Source organism: Pezoporus occidentalis, unplaced genomic scaffold, assembly GCF_034315485.1.
Source record: "Pezoporus occidentalis ecotype Australia unplaced genomic scaffold, CSIRO_AGI_Poc_V1 ctg29, whole genome shotgun sequence".
Classification (NCBI taxonomy): Eukaryota; Metazoa; Chordata; class Aves; order Psittaciformes; family Psittacidae; genus Pezoporus; species Pezoporus occidentalis.
This window is the reverse complement of record NW_026914829.1, coordinates 7,141,218-7,160,387: the sequence shown is the minus strand read 5'-3', so window position 1 is coordinate 7,160,387 and position 19,170 is coordinate 7,141,218. Positions and strand designations below refer to the sequence as shown.

The 19,170-nt window shown below is 42.0% G+C and overlaps 1 long non-coding RNA gene across 1 annotated transcript; it reads right to left on the bottom strand.

The window, feature by feature from the left end:
- Positions 1-395: 395 nt before the first annotated feature.
- LOC134167484 (uncharacterized) lies at positions 396-14,907 on the bottom strand. The gene is made up of 2 exons (XR_009966203.1): positions 14,400-14,907; positions 396-642 (listed from the first exon to the last, which is right to left on the bottom strand). It is a non-coding gene; the product is annotated as an uncharacterized LOC134167484 (long non-coding RNA).
- Between the last annotated feature and the right edge of the window lie 4,263 nt (positions 14,908-19,170).

Here is a 19,170-nt window from a genome sequence, read left to right as displayed (position 1 = left end):
CAGGGAGGTGATGGCATCAGGAACATACATGGCATATGGGGAATCAAGCTCAATCTGACCAGGGCTCGACAGCAGCAGGAGAGATGAGTGAGGCAGAGAAGAGCCCTAATGCTAAACACCTTCAGGCACCCCAGTTCTTTGCGGAGACACCTTCCACTAGACCAGCAGCAGCTGAATAATGGACAATAATCAGTTTCTTAATGGGACATTTTTAAAGCAAAATGCTTGATACAGTGGTATATGAATAGCTTTGTGGACTTGAAGGCTAAGCCAATTAAGTGTGATCCTTGATAACATAGAAGCAGATTTGCTGGCATTAATCCAATCTTATTGTTTTCCAGCAAATTAAAATAAGTAGAATTTTATATTAATATATTAATAATTTAAGAACAACCAAATATTGTGAATATTATTTTAATATTTAATAAAGAAGTGGTAGAATACTTCTTTTTTTTTACTTTCTCTGTCAAAATAGAATGTATGACATTTTTCCACATTAAATCTGATAACAGTCTGTTTTTAAAGTTGTACTTCTGTTTCTTGCTGAAGTGATGACAGGCTGTCATGCACATAGAGCTTAGCCAGGGTACAGTCTATCTTCAGCATGAAGACTTGTCCAACATACAGCCTTAGAACTAAAAACTATGAAAATAACAGGTAACACAGGTATAAAAAAGAACAGATTAGGTTTTACTGAATAAATGAAATTAATTTGTTTGCTTGTATCTGTCATAGAATAGTTCTATCACTAATATATAGAACAAAGTAAATAGTAGCAAAATCACTTACTCTGTCATTTCATTACATGTCATTATAAAATGTCCTGTGTTAGGTTTTGAATAATGACTAATGTTTTGTAATACCTTAATTTTCAGATGACATGGTATATTTCAGTTCAATTAAAAAAAAACATTTTCATCCCATGCAAGGTCACAAAAGATATAAAAAAATTATTTCAGGATAACTCAGACACATTTTATTGAATCTAGCCTTCAGTTATATATCTATCATTGCTAAGGCAATAGCAGGATCACGGTGTTGCCTTTGTAAGATTCATGCATAAAAAGAGCTCTTAACAGTGATGGATTCTTCCCAGAGGTACAGCTAATATTGATCTGCTCCTGGTGGCACCCCAAATGCACAAGATACTTTCCAAAAAAGAAAGGCATAACTTCTGTTGCTGGACAGCTTCTTGCTGAAGTTCACTGAAACCATGCAGGGTTAGGTGGAGGAGGGGGAAGGAAAGGAAGTCTACCTGAGAAACAGAGTTGAGCAAACCTTGCATCTTGGGTTGATCCAGCTGGCCTCCAGGAAGAAAAAGTACGTTCACATCTGACATAAGACATAGCACAGTAAGAAATAACCCCAGCAGGGCACAGAGATGCTTGTGTGAGAGTCAAGGGCACATGTTAACATGTGGATGGTTACCAGCAGGCAGAAAATCTGGGAAACTTGTTGAAATCTCTAGTACAATCCCCATTCTTGGAAATATGCAAAACTTGATGGCATATGATCTTGAGTGACATAATCTAATGTTGAAGCTGGATCTGACTTTGAGTCCTGCAAGAGTTAGATCAGATGAGTTGCATCCTAAATGGTTGTGTGATTCTGTGAGAAAGGTAAGATAGCTTTATTTATTCAGCCAAATCTCAAACAAGATGACTAGGCACCCATTCTGTGCTCTGGACACCTCCATCACATGTTGAAAACCATGATGCCCACAGCAGCAGAGGTGGGCACACTCAGCTCACTCTCTTGAGTGGCACTGTTAACACAGGGATGCAAACATGCCAGGAGCATTATCACTTGTGGGGTTTGCTAGTGAGGAAGGAGTGGTACCTGAGAGGAGGGGAGAGTAGCTGAGAAGATGGGGACTCTTTAGAGGGATCACCCTAGAGCAGCTTTCCTCTGTTTTGTACAGATGAAGCAACATGTTGAACGGTTCTGCTGATCTCTGCTAAGACAACCCAGCAGCTGGGTCAAGGACTGGATCAGGAACTGGGTAGGACTTCACAGCTTTAAGGTAATGCCCTGCATTCCACCAAAAAGCTTATCAGAGACACCAGCCAGTCTTAGCACACAGGTCTCTATGTGCTGCTGGGGTGCAGCTCCGCTTTATAAGCACCCACAGCCTTTTGCAACAGCTTAAGCTTGCAGATGGTTGCAAGGTGCAGCACATATCAGCAACCTAAGCTTCAGTGTGATAAAAGAAAGATAACTGATAAAGACCACATGGGCAAGGAAAGGGGAATGACCTCAGCAGGGGCTGATGGAAAAATCTTGCATCTGCTGGATCCTGACCTTTCTGCGCTGAGAGTCAACCTGGCTGAGTTTTGATGGGCAAAACTGTTGTCCTGTTGCCTCTGCTCAGCCTGCCTGCCCTACATCTAGACAGCAGCCTGAGGCAGAGGTACCTGTCAGACTCGCACAGATTGCAGCTGCCTTTAAATGAGCAAGTTGTCACACCAGCAATGGTGTGGAGGGTAGCTCTAAAGCAGAGGAAACTGAGGCAGGTTACTGATAACACTGATGGAAAAAAGGAAATTAATGGCTGAACCTGGTCTGTTGCCAGGCAAGCCCCAGCATATGTACAGATACATATAATAAAATAATTGAAAAAAAAATTACAAAAAAAAAAGAGAGGAATTATAGCAAAAATACTTAAATTGCTTTTATTTCCAGCCCAATCAACAAATATGTTCATTTTGCAAAACCTGTTGGACTTCACGCTAAGTGATACATCCAGAAAACCTGCCCATTACTGATCCTGTACAATACAGACTGAGTTCATCTTTGAATGAGTGCCCAACCCCATGCATGACTTTGAGGTATAACGGAAAAAAAGATGAGTCATTTGTTCTCAAACCAGTTTCCTCACTGGGAAAATATTCCTGTAGGTCACACAGTACTTATTTACTCAGTAAATACTATGACAGTGAGATTTACAACCACGTCATCAATAACACTGATTGACAAAGAACTTCCCCAAAGCTCTTTTATCTCCAGACAAACATGATACATGCACAAAAGGATGCAGTTAGACATTTACAGCTGAGCACGTGTGTTTGGAGCAGGGGTAGGTAGGGAAAGGGGGAGGAGTGCATGAAAAACAACACTTGAACTATTTTTCCCGTAAGATCAGTGTTTGGAGCTCCCTCATACTTGTTTTGAATAATCACTTACTTGTTTCATCGGCTGCTGAGGGCTCTTTTGATCTTTTAGAGAATGAACCGAAAAGGGATTCCTCTTTTAGAAAACTTGGGCAATTCTTCACACTCAAAACTGCACATGCTCAGTTCATTATTTTGTCTGTACCGAATGAACTAGGTGATAGCTCTCACCGGATCTGGTTAAGGACCATATTAATAATTTTCCCTGTTGTCTGAATTCACCCACTCCACATCCACCCTGCAGGAATAACAAGGGGAAAAAGGAGAGCTTGGTGGAGATAAATGCAGCTGCTCAGATGCTCCTTTTTATGGAAGCTATCCTGTATTCCATGAGTATCTTTTCCTGTGTCTCATAATGGCCATAGGATTTTATATTTATTGGTACCAATTACGCTTGGTCTTCTTTTCAATAAAACAATTTTCCATTGTAAAATGATCTTGTGTCCAAGGAGAAAGTTTTGTGGGTCCCAGTTACCTTGGAGAATTTTTTCTCAGGAAAAGAAGGCCTAACAATGCCATTTCTTCTTTCTTTTCAAATACTGGCTTTTTATTATTTTGGGTTCATAATTTAGATTTATTTTTTAATTTTGTATCATATTCAGGTGTATTTTACACTATATTTCACCAAAATATCAACTGAATACTAAAAAACACATCTTACTTAGACTCTAGAGAAACACAGAATGTTAGTTATGTTTTCTGGCCATCCTTAATACCAAACTTTTTGTCATTATCTGCAGCTGCTGAATCTACTGGTCTCTTTTACTCTGCAGGTTTATGCTGAATCTTTGAGCATTTCCTAAATACCCCAGTTCGGACAGATTAATATTGGAAAAAAAACCAAACATTTCCTCTAAAGGCTGGATTTTTTATGCAGTCAGTGCACAGAAGGAGCTACTCACACCTGCACAGGGAGATTTTGTGTGTCTTTCTTTGGTGCCTAGCCTGAAGAAATGCAAGACTTGTGGAGAGGGGTTATACCTTTTATGGGACCAACTCCATGTAATGAAGATTTCAGAAGATGCACCAGCTTTCTTGATCACCTATATAGAGAATTTGGGGTTTCTCCTTAGAGGAGAATTGCCTCATTAGGCGTGGACAGTTTAAGTGCAAACTGAATTAAGCAGCCAAGTCCCGGCTGGTAGACACAAAAAAAGCCTTGAAAACCTCTGAACATGCACACGAACTAAGGAGAAAGGCGCAAATGGCTTTAAAAATAAATGCCAGGTTGCACCAGCTTCATGATTTCCAGGGTCTGGCTCCTGCTGTTCGAACTCGTGGATTTGACAGTAATACAAAAATTGCTCAACCAAGCGTTTGCATCTTGCAGCCTGTCTGGCATTCCTTCAGCTTCGCTTCTAGTAAAGCCTGTTCCCCATCACTGAAGAAGCTCTAGAGAAACAGGGACTTTTTAACACACTGCAGAGCTTGTGCCACCATCCAAACAGGCAAAGACATCTACTGCAGCTCTGGCAAGCAGATGGGGTGTGCTGACAGACATCTCAGACAGTGCATTTACAGTGCTCTGGGGACTACTGTTTATTCCCAGCTCTGGTTTTGCAGTGCCAGTGGCTGGGAGATGAGCTGCTCTGGGGCTGCAGCACCTGACCTCCCTGGGAGCATTGCAGGCCATGGATGTGGGTCCTCTCCTGAGTCACAGAGGGAGAAGGAGTGAAGCCAACCACATGCATCTGGCTGCTGTGGAAAGCAGGGAACACAGGCAACCAGAAATGGCTACACGAGAAGAAGGTCATTGTAATGCAGTGGTGGAGACATCCTTAGTTGGGGTAAGGGAGTTTGTGGCCCTTCCCATAGGTATATGATTCAGTCAATGGCACCTATAACTATGTAGTGCACTCACCTTTAGGAATACTTACCAAATTGCATCCATGTTTGAGGCCCTGAAAGTGTCCAGTGTGATGCAAGTGTACAGAAACAAGCAACACCAGCCCCAAAGAACCATGGAATAAGTAGTTAGGTTACAGCAGGGTAGGGTGCAAAAGAGAGGTCAGAAGGGAAGTAAGAAATGTTCAGAGTGATGCATCTAGAGGCAGAGTAGAGATGGGGGTGGGGCCCAGATCTTCTAATTGTGTTTAGTGATAATTTTCTGTGAAAAATAAAATCGAAGAATTAAGCCGGACTGCACTGTATCTGCCTCATTCTGTCTTCTTTCCCTTTCAGATATACTTACTGTACACATATAAAGGCACTGAGAATACCAACAACACTGAAGAGGTGATGCCGAGTTAATGACTGTATCAGTACTAATACATGTAAGAAAACCAGATGTAAGTAAATCACCAGTGTAACAGCACAGACACACACAGACATCCACACCTATTTGTGTTAGGGCTTGTATACGTGAAGAGCCACAGACTCATCAGACTTGGGTTATGACCGATGTGCAGGGGGAAAGCTGGTGCAGCCCAGATACCCAGCTGGCACACCCGGGCATCCTGATTTCCCAGGCAGCCGTGCTGGAGCCGGTGGCAATGCTGTGAGAAAACCACTAGATGTAGATGCAGTGTTAAACTGTCACTGGTCCAGCAAAACGTGGTATCTGTCTTTAAGGAAAAATTACCTTTCAGTTCCATGAGAGGGGGCAGGTGCTTCTAAACAGAAATTAAATACCTTTTAAACGTTATAGTGATCTTGGGATTCATAACAATGACAAGAAGTGCATTGGTTGAGGGTCTTCTAATAATGTCTTACTTGTTCAACTTTTTTTTTAGAAAAGCTTCCTTATCTCTGTTGCATTATGGCCAAGTGCCATGCTGTATCACATTATCCTCCTTAAGTTATCCCCCATTCCCCCTCCAAAGCCCTCATCCCTCCTTGCAGCATGGTCACTGAGATTGCTTTGTCAGCTCACCAGGGCAGCACTCAGGGCTGTTCCTGCTGCAGGTACCACTATTGTGCTCTTCAGTGAGAGCAAAATATTGAAAAATAAATAGTAGGTAAATAATGGTCCTGTCCTAAGGTAATGAGGCTCTTTTCCTGAATGCAGATGAGGAATTCATCAAAAGGAGAAGGCTAATGTAAACTCCTTAATGTTTAAATCATCTAAATGGCCCATGAGAAACATTGCCTGGTTATACTCTGCCTCGGGCAATAGGGGGGAGCATCAGCTAATATAAATCCATCAGATCTAGACCAACACTCAGCAGCGCTGGGCTGAGCCAGCAGCTCAGCAGGTCTGTTTGCATGAGGCTGGCATGGTCAAGGAAAACAGTCTGTTAAAAGAGTCCCCTGATTGCAGTGGGCCAGGTAAAAGGCACAAAAGTCTATTGCCAAGTGCTCATTAAAGCCAGGTCCATTCACTTTCTTTCTATTAAGAAGGCACTTCTTAATTCATATTCTCCATTTATTTTCTAATGTGATATAAAGTCAGGGTAGTGGGTTTGCCCTGCAGCACTTTCCTAGTGTCTGAAGAGTAGCAGAAAAAAACATTTAGAGGGGAACAAAAAATACAATCACTGGCCAGCTGGTAATTTTCTTAAGAGAGTAAGCAAAGAGGAGAGGCTGCCTGCAGGCCCAGGGTGCTTGAACGAAATGGAGCATTCCGGGAGGCTGAGAATGAATAAAAATTGGCAATTTTCAAAGACAAACATCAGATCCAATTTATAACAATGAAGCATCAAACAAAAATACAATTTAAATAGAACCCAATAAATAGTTATTAAAAGATGTTTTGCAGTTTTCTTACTCCTGTCAATTCCTGGTATCACTGGCATTCTTATTCCTGAGCAAAGGCATCACAACATCCACATCACCAGCTCAAACAGGGCCAGGAGGCAGGTTTGAGCACTGGCCCACCAATTATCCAGCCTGTTTAACTGTTAACACACTTCCAGGCAGGGTTTGGTATATGCCAGATAAAATTTTCCCAAATCCTGCTTGAGCAAGGTTTGGGAAAGGCCACGTGCAAGGGTTGGTTCCCAGAAGACAGCATGGGTGTGACTGCATCAGGCGGGCTTCCTCTGCTTAGTCTTCCAACCTACACCTGGGTTTTGCACCCACAAATTCCTCTACATGCTGTCACACTACACTGCAGGTTTTACAAACCTAACAGCCACCCTCCTGTCACAAGAAAAAAAGGAAAGAATTAAAAAGTAGTAGACAAAACCCTCACATTTTACAGGCATTTTTAGCTGGAAAAAAATCCTTCCAGATATAATAAGGATGTCACAGGAGCACAAGCTGGGGTGTTGAGAAAGTGCAGGTCAAGCCCCGTGGAAAGTATCCTAGCTGCCTCTCAAACTCCAGGCCAAGGACCTGTTTCCAAACCTGTTTTGATGGGCCAGATGGATGAAGCCTTAAATCCCAGTGAAGAAATGTATGGTTGCTCTGTAAATACCGTGGCAGAAATGAAATGATGCACATGAATAAAGCTGAGCTCAATCTCACAGACTACAAAGCTGGGAAAGAGTCAGGAAAGGTCTCTCTGCCTTGGGTTGGGTGGACCTGCCTCACTGACACTGAACCATGTTCAAGCAGCTGCTGGGCAGCAACTGAAATCATGGTGTGGAAACTGTCCCTCAAGCCTAGGGTAACACTTTGCATTGCAGAGATTGAAGGGCACCATCTCTCTGAGATGAATGAGCCACAAAAGCCAGTTGGCTTTTTCACAATAAATAATTTTGGCAAGAATGAGTTTTTGTCCAAACAGAACTCTTCACAGCATAAGATTTTTCTTATTTTCTGAAAGTGTTGAGTGACTTAATTGTTTTTCATCCTGTATCTTGACAAAGCATTAGCAAATAGCTACTAAACTGTTTACATGCTCAAATCTCCGTCTCTAATAAATCAATGGGAAAGACATTAAGAAACATTGTGACATGTTCATGAGAAAGCACAGAGAAAAATAACCATGATTAATGACAATTTCAGAGACATTAAAGAACATGGTTTGTGTTGAAATATTTAGGATTTTAACACTTAGCTCCTAGTGACAATGTTGGTATGTGATCAGCTTTCTGAGACCTGCTTTCAGGAGTTATCCACATGCTCAGTGTTTGCTGTTGCCTTCAAAGATTATAATCTCAGTCAAGCAGAGACTCATCTTCTTGCATGTTTGCAAAGCACTTGCACAACTTTGAATGTCGCTGAAGTTAGAAGCAACAGACCCATCAACACAAAGATCATGCAGAAGATAAAAAGAAAAAAAAATCAGTCTTTAAACTGCATGTGAGTGAAAATATGTTTCCAGAAAGGAAAGAGAAAAATGCATAATATAATCCAAGATCCACATAATGACACAATTTAGCATCTCAGCAAGCTCCTGGCCAGCTGTGTAGAGAAGTACATAAACACATTATGCCTACATCTATATCTGTGTGGCAGCAATATGTGTGTACAGCCCTGAGCTAGCCTTGCTCTGCCTAGTGTGGGCAGACAACAGCAAGGAGATGGCTGGGATGGCTGTGCATGCTCGCCATGGGGTCCTCAAATGACCAGCATTACCTGCCGCTCTGTTTTCTTTGCTCTTGCTGTCTGGGCTCAGCCGTTTACAGTCACAACACTGCGTGCGGTTTGCTCAATGCAAAAAAAAAGAAAGACATTTCCCATTCTAATGTACTTACTGCAGGAGGGTTTGACCTGTTTGTGAACTGTAGGGCATGGCTACGGGAAGGACATTCACATACACAAAAACTGCATCTAGGACATTTGTGAAGCTGTCTGTGCCTTTCCTGAATATTTTCAGGGGTCCAAAAGTGAGAAAGGTATGTGCTGGGTTGAGCTGGGATAGAGTTGATTTTCTTCCTAGTAGCTGGTGCAGTGCTTCAATTTGGCTTTAGTCTGAGAATAATGTGATTTACTCTCTTACTAGTGTTAAGGGGATACAGTTATACAGCTCAGTTCTGTGTCATGCAAAGGTACCAAAGAACTAGCCAAGAAGCTCTAAGCCATATAGACATCATATTTCAGTTGGTCTAATACACCTAATGTGTCATAGAGGTTGGAAGGCAATTCAGGTATCTTGGTGTACTGCTGTAGTCTGATGGGCAGACACATGCTACTATTGAAATGGGGAAGGGTTGGAGGAAGGAAGGTATGTGAATTACTCAAGATCAGAAAAATACCTGTGGTGGAGCCAGTGTCCCAAATAGCACCCATGCACTCACACACCCCACCCTCCCTTTGCATCTGTGCAGAGGGAAGAGGAGAGGGGTCAGCAAAGCACCCAGTGAAGGTGAATAATACATTGATATCTGCTGGAAAACCATGCTTACAATTTGGTGACAGTCACCTCCTCAGTGTGATAAACCCACTCACAGACGTCATCCCCATCCTGACCTTTTAAACCTGATGGTAAAAGGCAGGATAGCTCAGTTCATTACTGCAGGTGGCTAATGAGATCCAGCACCTAGAGACCCCTCAGATGTGCTGGGGAAAAGGTCCTGCCCTTCCTGATCGTTTGTCAGATATGCTAAGTGATTCTTACCCAATACTCACAGCAGGAAGCAACCAAATGTCATTAAAGCCTGTCCTTACTGTCCAGAGACAACTGTTTAACGGAGCAGGTCACAGGGGCCGAGAGAGCTTTTAGACATTGCCAGGTGAACGACTGAAACAGCACCAGCTGGCAGGAGACAGATTTCAACCTGTGGCACAGAAGGGGAGGTATTTACTGGGTTTACTGAATCAAAGAGGAAAGATACAAATGGTAAAACTAGTGGCTTCAGCAGAAAATATAGACCAAAAGACCAGAGGTCCCTTAGTTGGGGTTACTGGGGGTGCTTGCAGCTGATGGGTGCAGTGTTCCCCAACCCCTGACTCAGGGGAAGGACTCAGGGCTAAAACATGTTTATTGAGGTGAGGGCATGGATTAAACCTCCTTCCATACTCATACAGCTGGCTTGTTACATTTTAAATGCAGAGACTTTTTATTAATGAATTGGATATCAGAGCCACCACCCCCAGTACAACCGCTGCCTCTATAGTGTTCACTATCGTGGTAGCCCTTGCTTGACCAGTCTCATCATACCCCATGGCACTCCCTGATGCACAGTGTGGTTCCCACTGGAACCTGGTGAGCACAGCAGAGTCATGACACTGACAGAAAGGGGGAAGAGCTGTTGCCTTTCACTGTGCTGGGCACAAACATGGTGTGTGTGTTGAGCTGTAGCAAAACCACTACACTGTTGGCAGCCACTTGAATGCCTCAAAGCCCCTCCTCATCCTGTGGACATCCCAGAACACTCACCTGTACTTTGTCGCTGACCCACATTTCAGAGAAGCAATTTCTAGCTTGGTTTCTCCTCTGCCACACCAGAGCCTTCTCACCCAGTTTACCTGCAATGCCATTTGAATGTGTGTTCATACTGCAAGCCCAGTAGGATGACAGGAGGTAGACAACCTGCCTTTGTGCTGAGGGGGGGTTTAATTTTAATATCTTGGAAATTTCGCAGTGTTCTTCTGAGTGTGGCTGCCTTTCAAAACGACGAAGTCTTGAGTGCAAAGGGCTGGATTATATCTGCTGCAACCTGCCATTGCTAAGTGCAGTTGACCTCTTCTGCACACTCCAGTTCCAAAACACACGTCCTGTCACTCAGCATTAAAATTTCTTTTGGCACACAGTGTTTAACAGATGTGGTATATAGATTTTCTTAAAAAATACACACATTCAGCTTTTCCTGGGGAGTTTTCACATGTGATGAGTCTGTTACATGCCAGTTATTTAAAACAAACCCAACAAACAAGTGCCAAGGTAGAAGAAAAATGACTTGATGTGGGACCTCATCAATTCATGACTGAAACCTGTAGTTCTTGCAGAAGTTTTAGCTCTGGTATGGATGAGATGCTGTTTTAGCCTCCTTCCTGTGTGTCCGTGCACAGACATTCAGAGCTCCACAACTATCCTGTGAACACTGGGACATTCCCACCCCATCTTCACTGCTGCCTCAGGTTTTTCTCTGACACATACCCTCCCTGCTCTCCTTCAGGTGCCATTGTTTTTTGCCTTTCCCTGCCTGATCTCAGCCTCCATGCTGTGCTCTCCTGCTTGGCACCTGCTTCCCTCATCCCTGCTACATTCAGCATGCAGAAGAATGATGGATGGGAAAAGTCTACAAGCATAGGGGATTGACTGTGGACGAGCTGCTACAGCAGCTGGCAGGAGACATCAGGTCTCCCACACTATGTCTGCTGGTTTAACAGGAACTTTGGATCAAATACAGACAGGACTTCCTAGGTCACCTGTTTGCAGGTGAGACTCGTCACACATGTTGAAGATGCTGGTTTTTTGAGCTGTACAGTGTCCTGAGTGATGTTAACAGATTGGTTGCAGGGAGAGGGGACTGGGGTCCTGAAGGCTGACACTGCTCACCACTAGTCACCAAAGCAGTGGGAACCACCAGGAACTGCCACCACGGTAAAAAACATCACAAGAACAAACAATTCCCACAAAACTGTAGCTTACTTTGCTTGGAAGAATTGAAACACAGTGGTGGACTTAAAGATAAAATAAATAACATATTAAATTGGAGTCATCATTCTTCTGCCAAAACCTCTGCCTGACATGTACTGTTTAACATGTGTTTATTTTCCTTTGGATGAACATGGCTTCATAGTCCTTAAAATGCTCCTGCATAAAATAAAAGCATAATATGCAAAACAGCCTCTTGAAGATGTATTGAAGATACTTACGGCATTCTCCTTCTGTAGACAGTGTCTGTAGACAGTGTTTGTTTAACCATCTTTATTCGCAATAATTAACTGTTGCTATCACTATTCTTTTTAGAACTGATTAAAAGTTGTTCTGTACTTCTTTACCAATATATTTTTAAGCCACCCAATGCTTAATACAAGTTTGTAACCTGCAGGCTGAAGTCTCATGGAGACTCGTGCACATGAATAATTCATAAACTAAAGAACAGTGGCTATTAACATAAGTAAAACTACTTGAAAGAGAAAAGTAACTCATGCTTGAATTCCTTGCAGGAATTGACCTTAATTTGCTCTTAAAATCTAGGCTGCCCTATTAGGAAGCTTTCTTGTCTGTTTTTTTTATTTAGTTTATATAGGTATAGGAAACATGGATAAAAGAAGGTCTCCAAACTCTATAAACCTTCTAAGCTAGACTGAGCTTTCATGAAGGCTGTAACTCTGTGGACAACATCATAAACCAAAGTGTTTCTCTACCTCCTTCACAGCCTCAATGTTCAATAGTTTTTGTATGACTGTGAGGAGGCAGAAGAGATGACTCAAATGCCATTAGCGTTTACAAGACGGTTCTGTGAAGCCTTAAAAGCAGGCACCCATGTCAGTGAGGCTCAGCTGTCACTGTGCATTTGCATTCATAGCGTAAAAAGCAAATCCCTGATAAGTAATTATTTATTCCCTCTATTTTCTTTAAACAGAAAGAAAGCAGAGAAAATTTTAAGGAGCAATGAAACTGAACTCAGCTGTTGCATTCACAAAGTGCCATGCATTCATCTTGCTCTTAAAAGCTGTAGGGAAAAATCTGATAAGAGTACAGCTCTCCCTCCTTTCAAAGTAAACAGTGAAATATAAACTGGATTACTTTTCATATCAGGAACATGTCACTGGTGTTTTCAGGTGTTCAGCCTGATTATGAGTTTTGGCCATTTTATTCCAGAAAACCTCCACCATTTCACTGGATTCAAATTGCAATGGAAGTAATGCTGAGGTGATGTAGCCTAAGGTCCCTTTTACTTGCTATGTGGTAGAGAAACATACTAAAAGACTGGCTGTTTCCCTCAGAAGTTAAAAATTTGCCAGTTGTAAATGTGACTTGAACACTTTTAAGAAAAATCAAATTTTATTTTTTTTTTTGAGTCATTTACCATCTTCTTACCATGTGAGGTGTCTGTAGCACCAGAGAACAAGACTGACTGCAGCTACTCACTGCAGCATGAGCACTCTCTCCCTTCTCTTGGAACTGGCAGCTCATTAGCAGCCAGTTTATCAACTCTGCCTTTCCCCAGGCTTTTGAGCCCTCTGAATTCTTCATGGTCTTCCTGCCTTAAGATAACAAATCCATAATTTTTTCTACACAACAACAGGGCATGAGATTCAAGGGATGGAAAGTGAATTTTGGACTTTGATCAATGTCTTGGATGAAGTTTAATAAATTTTATGGATTGAGATGCATTCCTGCACTTCCACCCCAAAACTCCCTCAGTTTCTGACAGGAAAAAGTATTCTTCACTATATTCTCCAGGTTGCCCCTCAGTTGAGGACATTTTTAATACAGAAGGTGCAGGGTGGCCCAATGTTCCTTAGCTCCATGCATTATAATTTTGTATCTTCACCCAGGTTGCATGGACGAAGCTGTGCCTGTGTCACCTCCTTCAAGTTAACAAACTCAAGTTATTTTTCTTCTCTGTTGTCACAGGAAACATTTGTAAACATTGCAGGACACAGGAATGCAGCCTGGCTTTCATCTGTACCTTATCAAGGTGTCCTGGCCACTAAGCTCTGGCAATGGCTGCCCTGCCACTGTCTACCTTACATCCCTTGCTGTGCAGTCCTGCCCAGCAGGATGGGCAGACGGGGGCAGGTCTCCCCCTGCACGCCCTGCTTCATGTCAACATCTTCACTTTGCAGAAGCAGCACTTCCTCCACAAGGCTTAGCAGGCTCTGCCCACCACTAATATCCAGTGAACTCTGCAAAATTAATCCTTTTTTAATTGTTCTTATGAAGATTTGAGTAAGGGTCTAGGAAAACAGGTTTGGAAAGACATTTAAAAGAAAACCTAAACAATTTGCACAGAGACGAGACTGTCTGAATATATTCCAAGGTACCTTAGTCCAACAGCTGCTCCTCAGATGCCGATGGGTCTGGATGAGGAAGTAGTGCTACCAGTCCACCTGTGGGGAAACCCTGATTCAGGCATCCGATCACTTATGGTACCCCTGCCGCATAAAAAGTGGTCCTAGGTGGCCATGTGCTTTCCACGTAGGCTGAAAGGCCTTTTATCATATTCTATAAATGCATCCCCAACACCCAGTTTAGCAAGCTGGAAACACTACTGGAGCTGGATAGGTCTTATGGTTAAGGAAGAGCAGAATTTGCAGACCCTGACTTATAGGCCCCTGGGACCTTGCTATCAGCTTGCCCTGGGTTTTTCTAGTACAAAGTTGAGCTTTTGAAGCTTCCTTCTCCTTCTGTGCTATGCCCCCTTGTACTTCAGTCAGCAGGGCTGCATGACAAGGAGCAAGCAGAGCAGCCTTGTAAAGCATGAACCATCAGAGCGTAAGTACCTTGAATAAACAAACTGTGAGGAGAGAAACAAATCCTGACTGACTTCTTGCATCTCTTGACGAAAGCAGCATGTCCTGGCAGCCTGCATGTCTCTCAGCTCCAGAGGGATTAGCGTGGTGTTTACCTGCTCTTTCCCAGGCTGGGAAAACGTTTGATCTTGCTAATGTGTACACGAGTTTTTGACAGTTGCCATGGCACAACAGGAACTTTGCCTTCAGTCTTGCTGTTTGTAACCTTTGAGGACTAACCAGCCAAGCTTCCTGACAGCATCAAAATGCAGCTTATTTTAAATTAACTTCCAGGGCAAAAAGGGCTGCTTTCAAACGATCAGACACTGACTGAGTCAGATATTCCTCTGTCAGCAAGTTTCAGCTTTCTTTCAAGGAGAGGAAAAGGGTTTTCTGTTCCCAGAGAGCAGGGAACTGGATGGTTTTTGGGGAGCTCCATGGAAGGAGCTGGAGCAGGAAGGGTGGCACTGCTGTGCCTGCACCTGCACTGGAGGAACAGGGAAACATGTCCCTCTCCTGTGGGAGTCTGTCTGGGTACTAGTTCACTTTACTTTGTGCATGGTATTTAATACTTGTCTTCTGGTAGTAACTAATGCTCCATTGTGTCCCTGGGTACTTTGTGTAAAGCCCTATTTAATCACAATAAAGGCAAGATGCTGCCAAGAACATGCAGTGGGGGATTGCAGAACAAAATCAGGAACATTTCCTGGTGTTTCACAGCTAGAATAAGAGTGCACCTACAGCATCAAGTACATCACAGTAAGGGCCCATAGCACCGGTGCCTGTGTAGTCTTTTCTTCATTCTATCTTCACGATGCCCATCTTCCTTCATATACTTGAAAACCAACATATTAAACAGGATTTATATTAGTTAGGTAGCAGAACTAATACCAGCTGATGTGGTGGTTCGGCAGTGAGTTACGTACCACAGTTGAATGCCTTCCCCTAGCCCACACCACCAACAGTGTCCTAGTGTATGGGCAGTATATTTGCTGTATGAAAGCAGGAAGCAGCTGGGGGAGACCTTCATGATTGTGTGGTGATGCCTTCCCTTGCTGTGGGATGCGAATAGTCTTGTGCACACAGGTGTCGACATGTCGGCTATCGCACAATTAAAACTCAGGACTGAAATAAGCCTTTGCTTCAATTTTCAGTTTGTGACATGCTGATCATAAAGAATGAATAATGCAAAAAAGTAAATAATTAATAAAAACCTCTATTTGCTATTTCCAGTAAATGGTGCTGTTGTCTAAATGAAGGCAATGCTGAAAGAAGAAACAATATTGCCAGTGGTAATACCCCCTGTTTTTAATGGCTCCACTTATCTGGATCTTATTTGGCTTGGAACAACTGGAGTAACTAGTTCTCAAACATTAGCATCAGCACTTAAATTTATCAAGCTCTGAGGACTATCTGTTGAGATAAACTCAGTCTACCCAAAGTGGCAACATTAACAGCACTGATGGAGCCTCAAATAGAATTGGCAACTCCTTTGCAGTGCTAAATAAAGTAACAACAGAAAATTCACACCGTGGCTGGTCGCTCCCCATGCAAACAAACAAAATTCCCACGGGGCCCCTTTTCAGGTCCTAAATGGCTTGGTGGATAGGAAACAGCAAGATATGTCCCTTTTCTGTCACAGCTAAAAGTCATGTCCTGGTTCAACCCCTTGCTTCACCTTCATCCCCATTAAAAAATTTTGGCATTAGTTTTCTAAATTTGGGAGAGGAAAAAAAGGAGGGGGTCAGAGACCAAAACTGCTCCCGTTCCCAGTCTTTAATCTATCTCTTTCATCACTGCTGCTTCTTCCCTGGGTTTGCACAATGGGGTTAAAGCCCAAAGATGTAAGAAGCCGGATACTGGTTATTCTATAACTTATCCAGAGGTACAAGCTGAGATGAATAGACCTTTCTTAGTATTGTTCAGTGCTGGTGGTGAGTTGGAGGGTAAAACTCTACCTTTCTTCAAGGAATTGCCTGTCTTAGCCTATGCTAACCGTAGCGTGCATGGCAAAATGCAGTCTGCCTCACCTGGAATAACCATAGGTATCCTACAAATACTTTACCACGCAGCAAGCACACAAACTACCCAAGCACCTTTTTACAAGCTGTCTTTTTACTGCCTGGAGCCCTGATACCTAAAGAAATGAACTATTACTTACTTAAATGGCTCAATAATTTTGCAACAGATGGCTAGCAAGTTAAATGTGAATTCAAGCAATATGAAAGTGGATTCATATTCTTATAGCTGGTTCAATAACACTGCTCAAGCTTAATCTGGAACCAATCATACTATTTATTTTCTATAGCGCGTGATTAAATTAGGGTTTTTTTCTTGTTTGTGAAACATTCACAATGGACTCCTGTTTCCTCTCAGTCTGACTTCTGATTAAGTGCCAGATAACTTACACAAACTAACCTGTTCGTGAACTGTCGATTTAGACTGGCTAACTAAGCTGCATGGCCTGGCTCCAAACTGCTGATTGGAAGCTTCTCATACAAGTCTCTTGTGACAACAGATAGCACGCTGAGGTTCATATGCCTACTTATAGGCAATCGCCAATATCTCATTTCAGGACTGCAGTGAGCTTGCCACTTGGCCCTCCTAGCACTTTGTAGGCTGTGCCAGTGAGGCCATTGTGAAAGTACAGCTTGTACTTTCCAATAGAGGTTTTGCAGCTAACTTCTACAGCTCACAGTAAAATAAACACGTACACAACTTGTCTGCCTTTTCCAACTTTGCCTTTAGCCAGCATAAATTTTTTTTAACTGAAGGATCATATCCTGTCAGAGACAATAGTGAAGCAACATTTCTACCATAGACAGGGTTAGAAAACTCATTTACTACCAGACATTTGTTCCTTGTGTGATTTTAATAAAGTAACATGTCTAAACAATAAATATGAAAAGCTAGCACAAGGATTGATGGTATAAGAAAGCTTTTTCATTAGAAAGCACCAGAAAGCACTTGTAGAGAAAGGACTCCTCTTGAATTCTAGCAAGTCTGTGTGTGAGGGCTGTGTGTGACTAGGAATTTTAATTAATTAACCAATGGGAGAAGATTGGTAGAGGCTTTTGTAGACCCTTGTTATTGATCAGAAAGAAGACAAAAAATGAAGGAAGGAAGGAAAGTAATGGGTAATGAAACAGCAGAAGCAGAACTTGGAGAAAGAATAATTCTTGTAAAAGTCATCAGATAGAAGGTACAGTTAATGGCTTTCCATGTAGGACACTAGAAGGCACCAGTGAGAAACAACTGAGAAATTGATGTACAAGAAGTTCAAGGAGTCCAGACAAGAAAATCTGGGAACTGGAAGTAGTTTGCAGAATGTAAAAATACATATTGTAGGGAAAAACAAAATACAGTTGAATAGCAATCAAAATCGATCTCTGGTACTGAAGCATTTATGCTAATGAGAAAAGAGAAATAAATACCAGACTGCTGAAACCTCTTTGGTACTGATGATGGTATAGAAAAATATTACTTAAGAAAGATTGCTAGAAAAGATATTAACAATACAGGACGACAAATATTATACACAATACCATATCATTAGTAGTGTGTATAATACACAAAAAAGCAGAACATCATTAAGGAAGATTTTCAATTCCCAGATATCAATTAGAGAGGAAAATCAGATACCTGGTTTGATAGCCAAGAAATTTCCTCATCAGTGTACAACTGAGAGACAAATTCCAGAGCAAAGAAGGGATTTGCATCTGGTCCTGTTAGAACATTGAATCATAGAAGAGTTAGGGTTGGAAAGGACAACATGAGGCTATTGTAAAAGTTCTGGCCACAGATCAACACAGATCAACAAAAAGAGCCCTTATTAAACATTTTCCAGTTTCAAAAGGGGAATGTGTAGGATACAGGAAGAGCTAATGAGTGAATTCATTGGCACTAAGGAGTTCAGAAAATTGAATGAGACTTGGAAGATAGAGAAAAAAGGTGTTACTAAGAGCTTCATACCAAGAAAAGGAGAAAAATGTAAAGAAGGGTCCTAAAATTATTTAGGTAAATGACCACATAAAAATTTTGTTGGGAGTAGGTAAAAAAAAAAAAAAAAAGAAAAGAAAAAGAGCTTTTCCAAAATTCAAGGTAACTCAGAGATCACATCTTAAAGCTGACTCTATAGCTCTAGGCAGCTATTCTGTAGTGCTCATCCCTGTATTACATGAAGTCTACAGATACCTTTGAAATTCATTGTGATCTTTATTTAATGGCTATTCTGTTATTCTATTTTCCTGGATGACAGGAAATTTTTCTGGGTGATTAAATATATTTTAGACTCCTTTTCGTCTTACAGCACTTATTCAAAGTGTTTGAGATGTTTCTGTAGCTTCATTGCTCCTCTTTCATCCCATAGATCTTGGACAGAGGTCACATCCACGGCCAGAGATGGTGCTAGAGCATACTTTCTTTTATAGCTTATTCCAGATGTCTGTAACAAATTTTGGTGGCCTTCTCCACCAACCAGATGGGGAGAGGGCAACCAGTTGAAAAGGTGTAGAACCTAACCCAGCCACAAGCTCAGGTGGGACTAACTGGAAGGCTGCACATTCCCTTTAAGTCTTCTCTTGCCTTTGATCTGCTGCTGCCTTCTGGCTTTGCTATGTAATAAGAATCCCACTATCTTTAAATATTACAGGTTTCTGCTGCTCTTTCAGCACTTCCCTGAAATTACTGAAGGATCACAGTAGCAATTTATACAAACGGTGGAAGTACAAGCTACAGTCCCCGTTTTCTTTCATTTTCACCG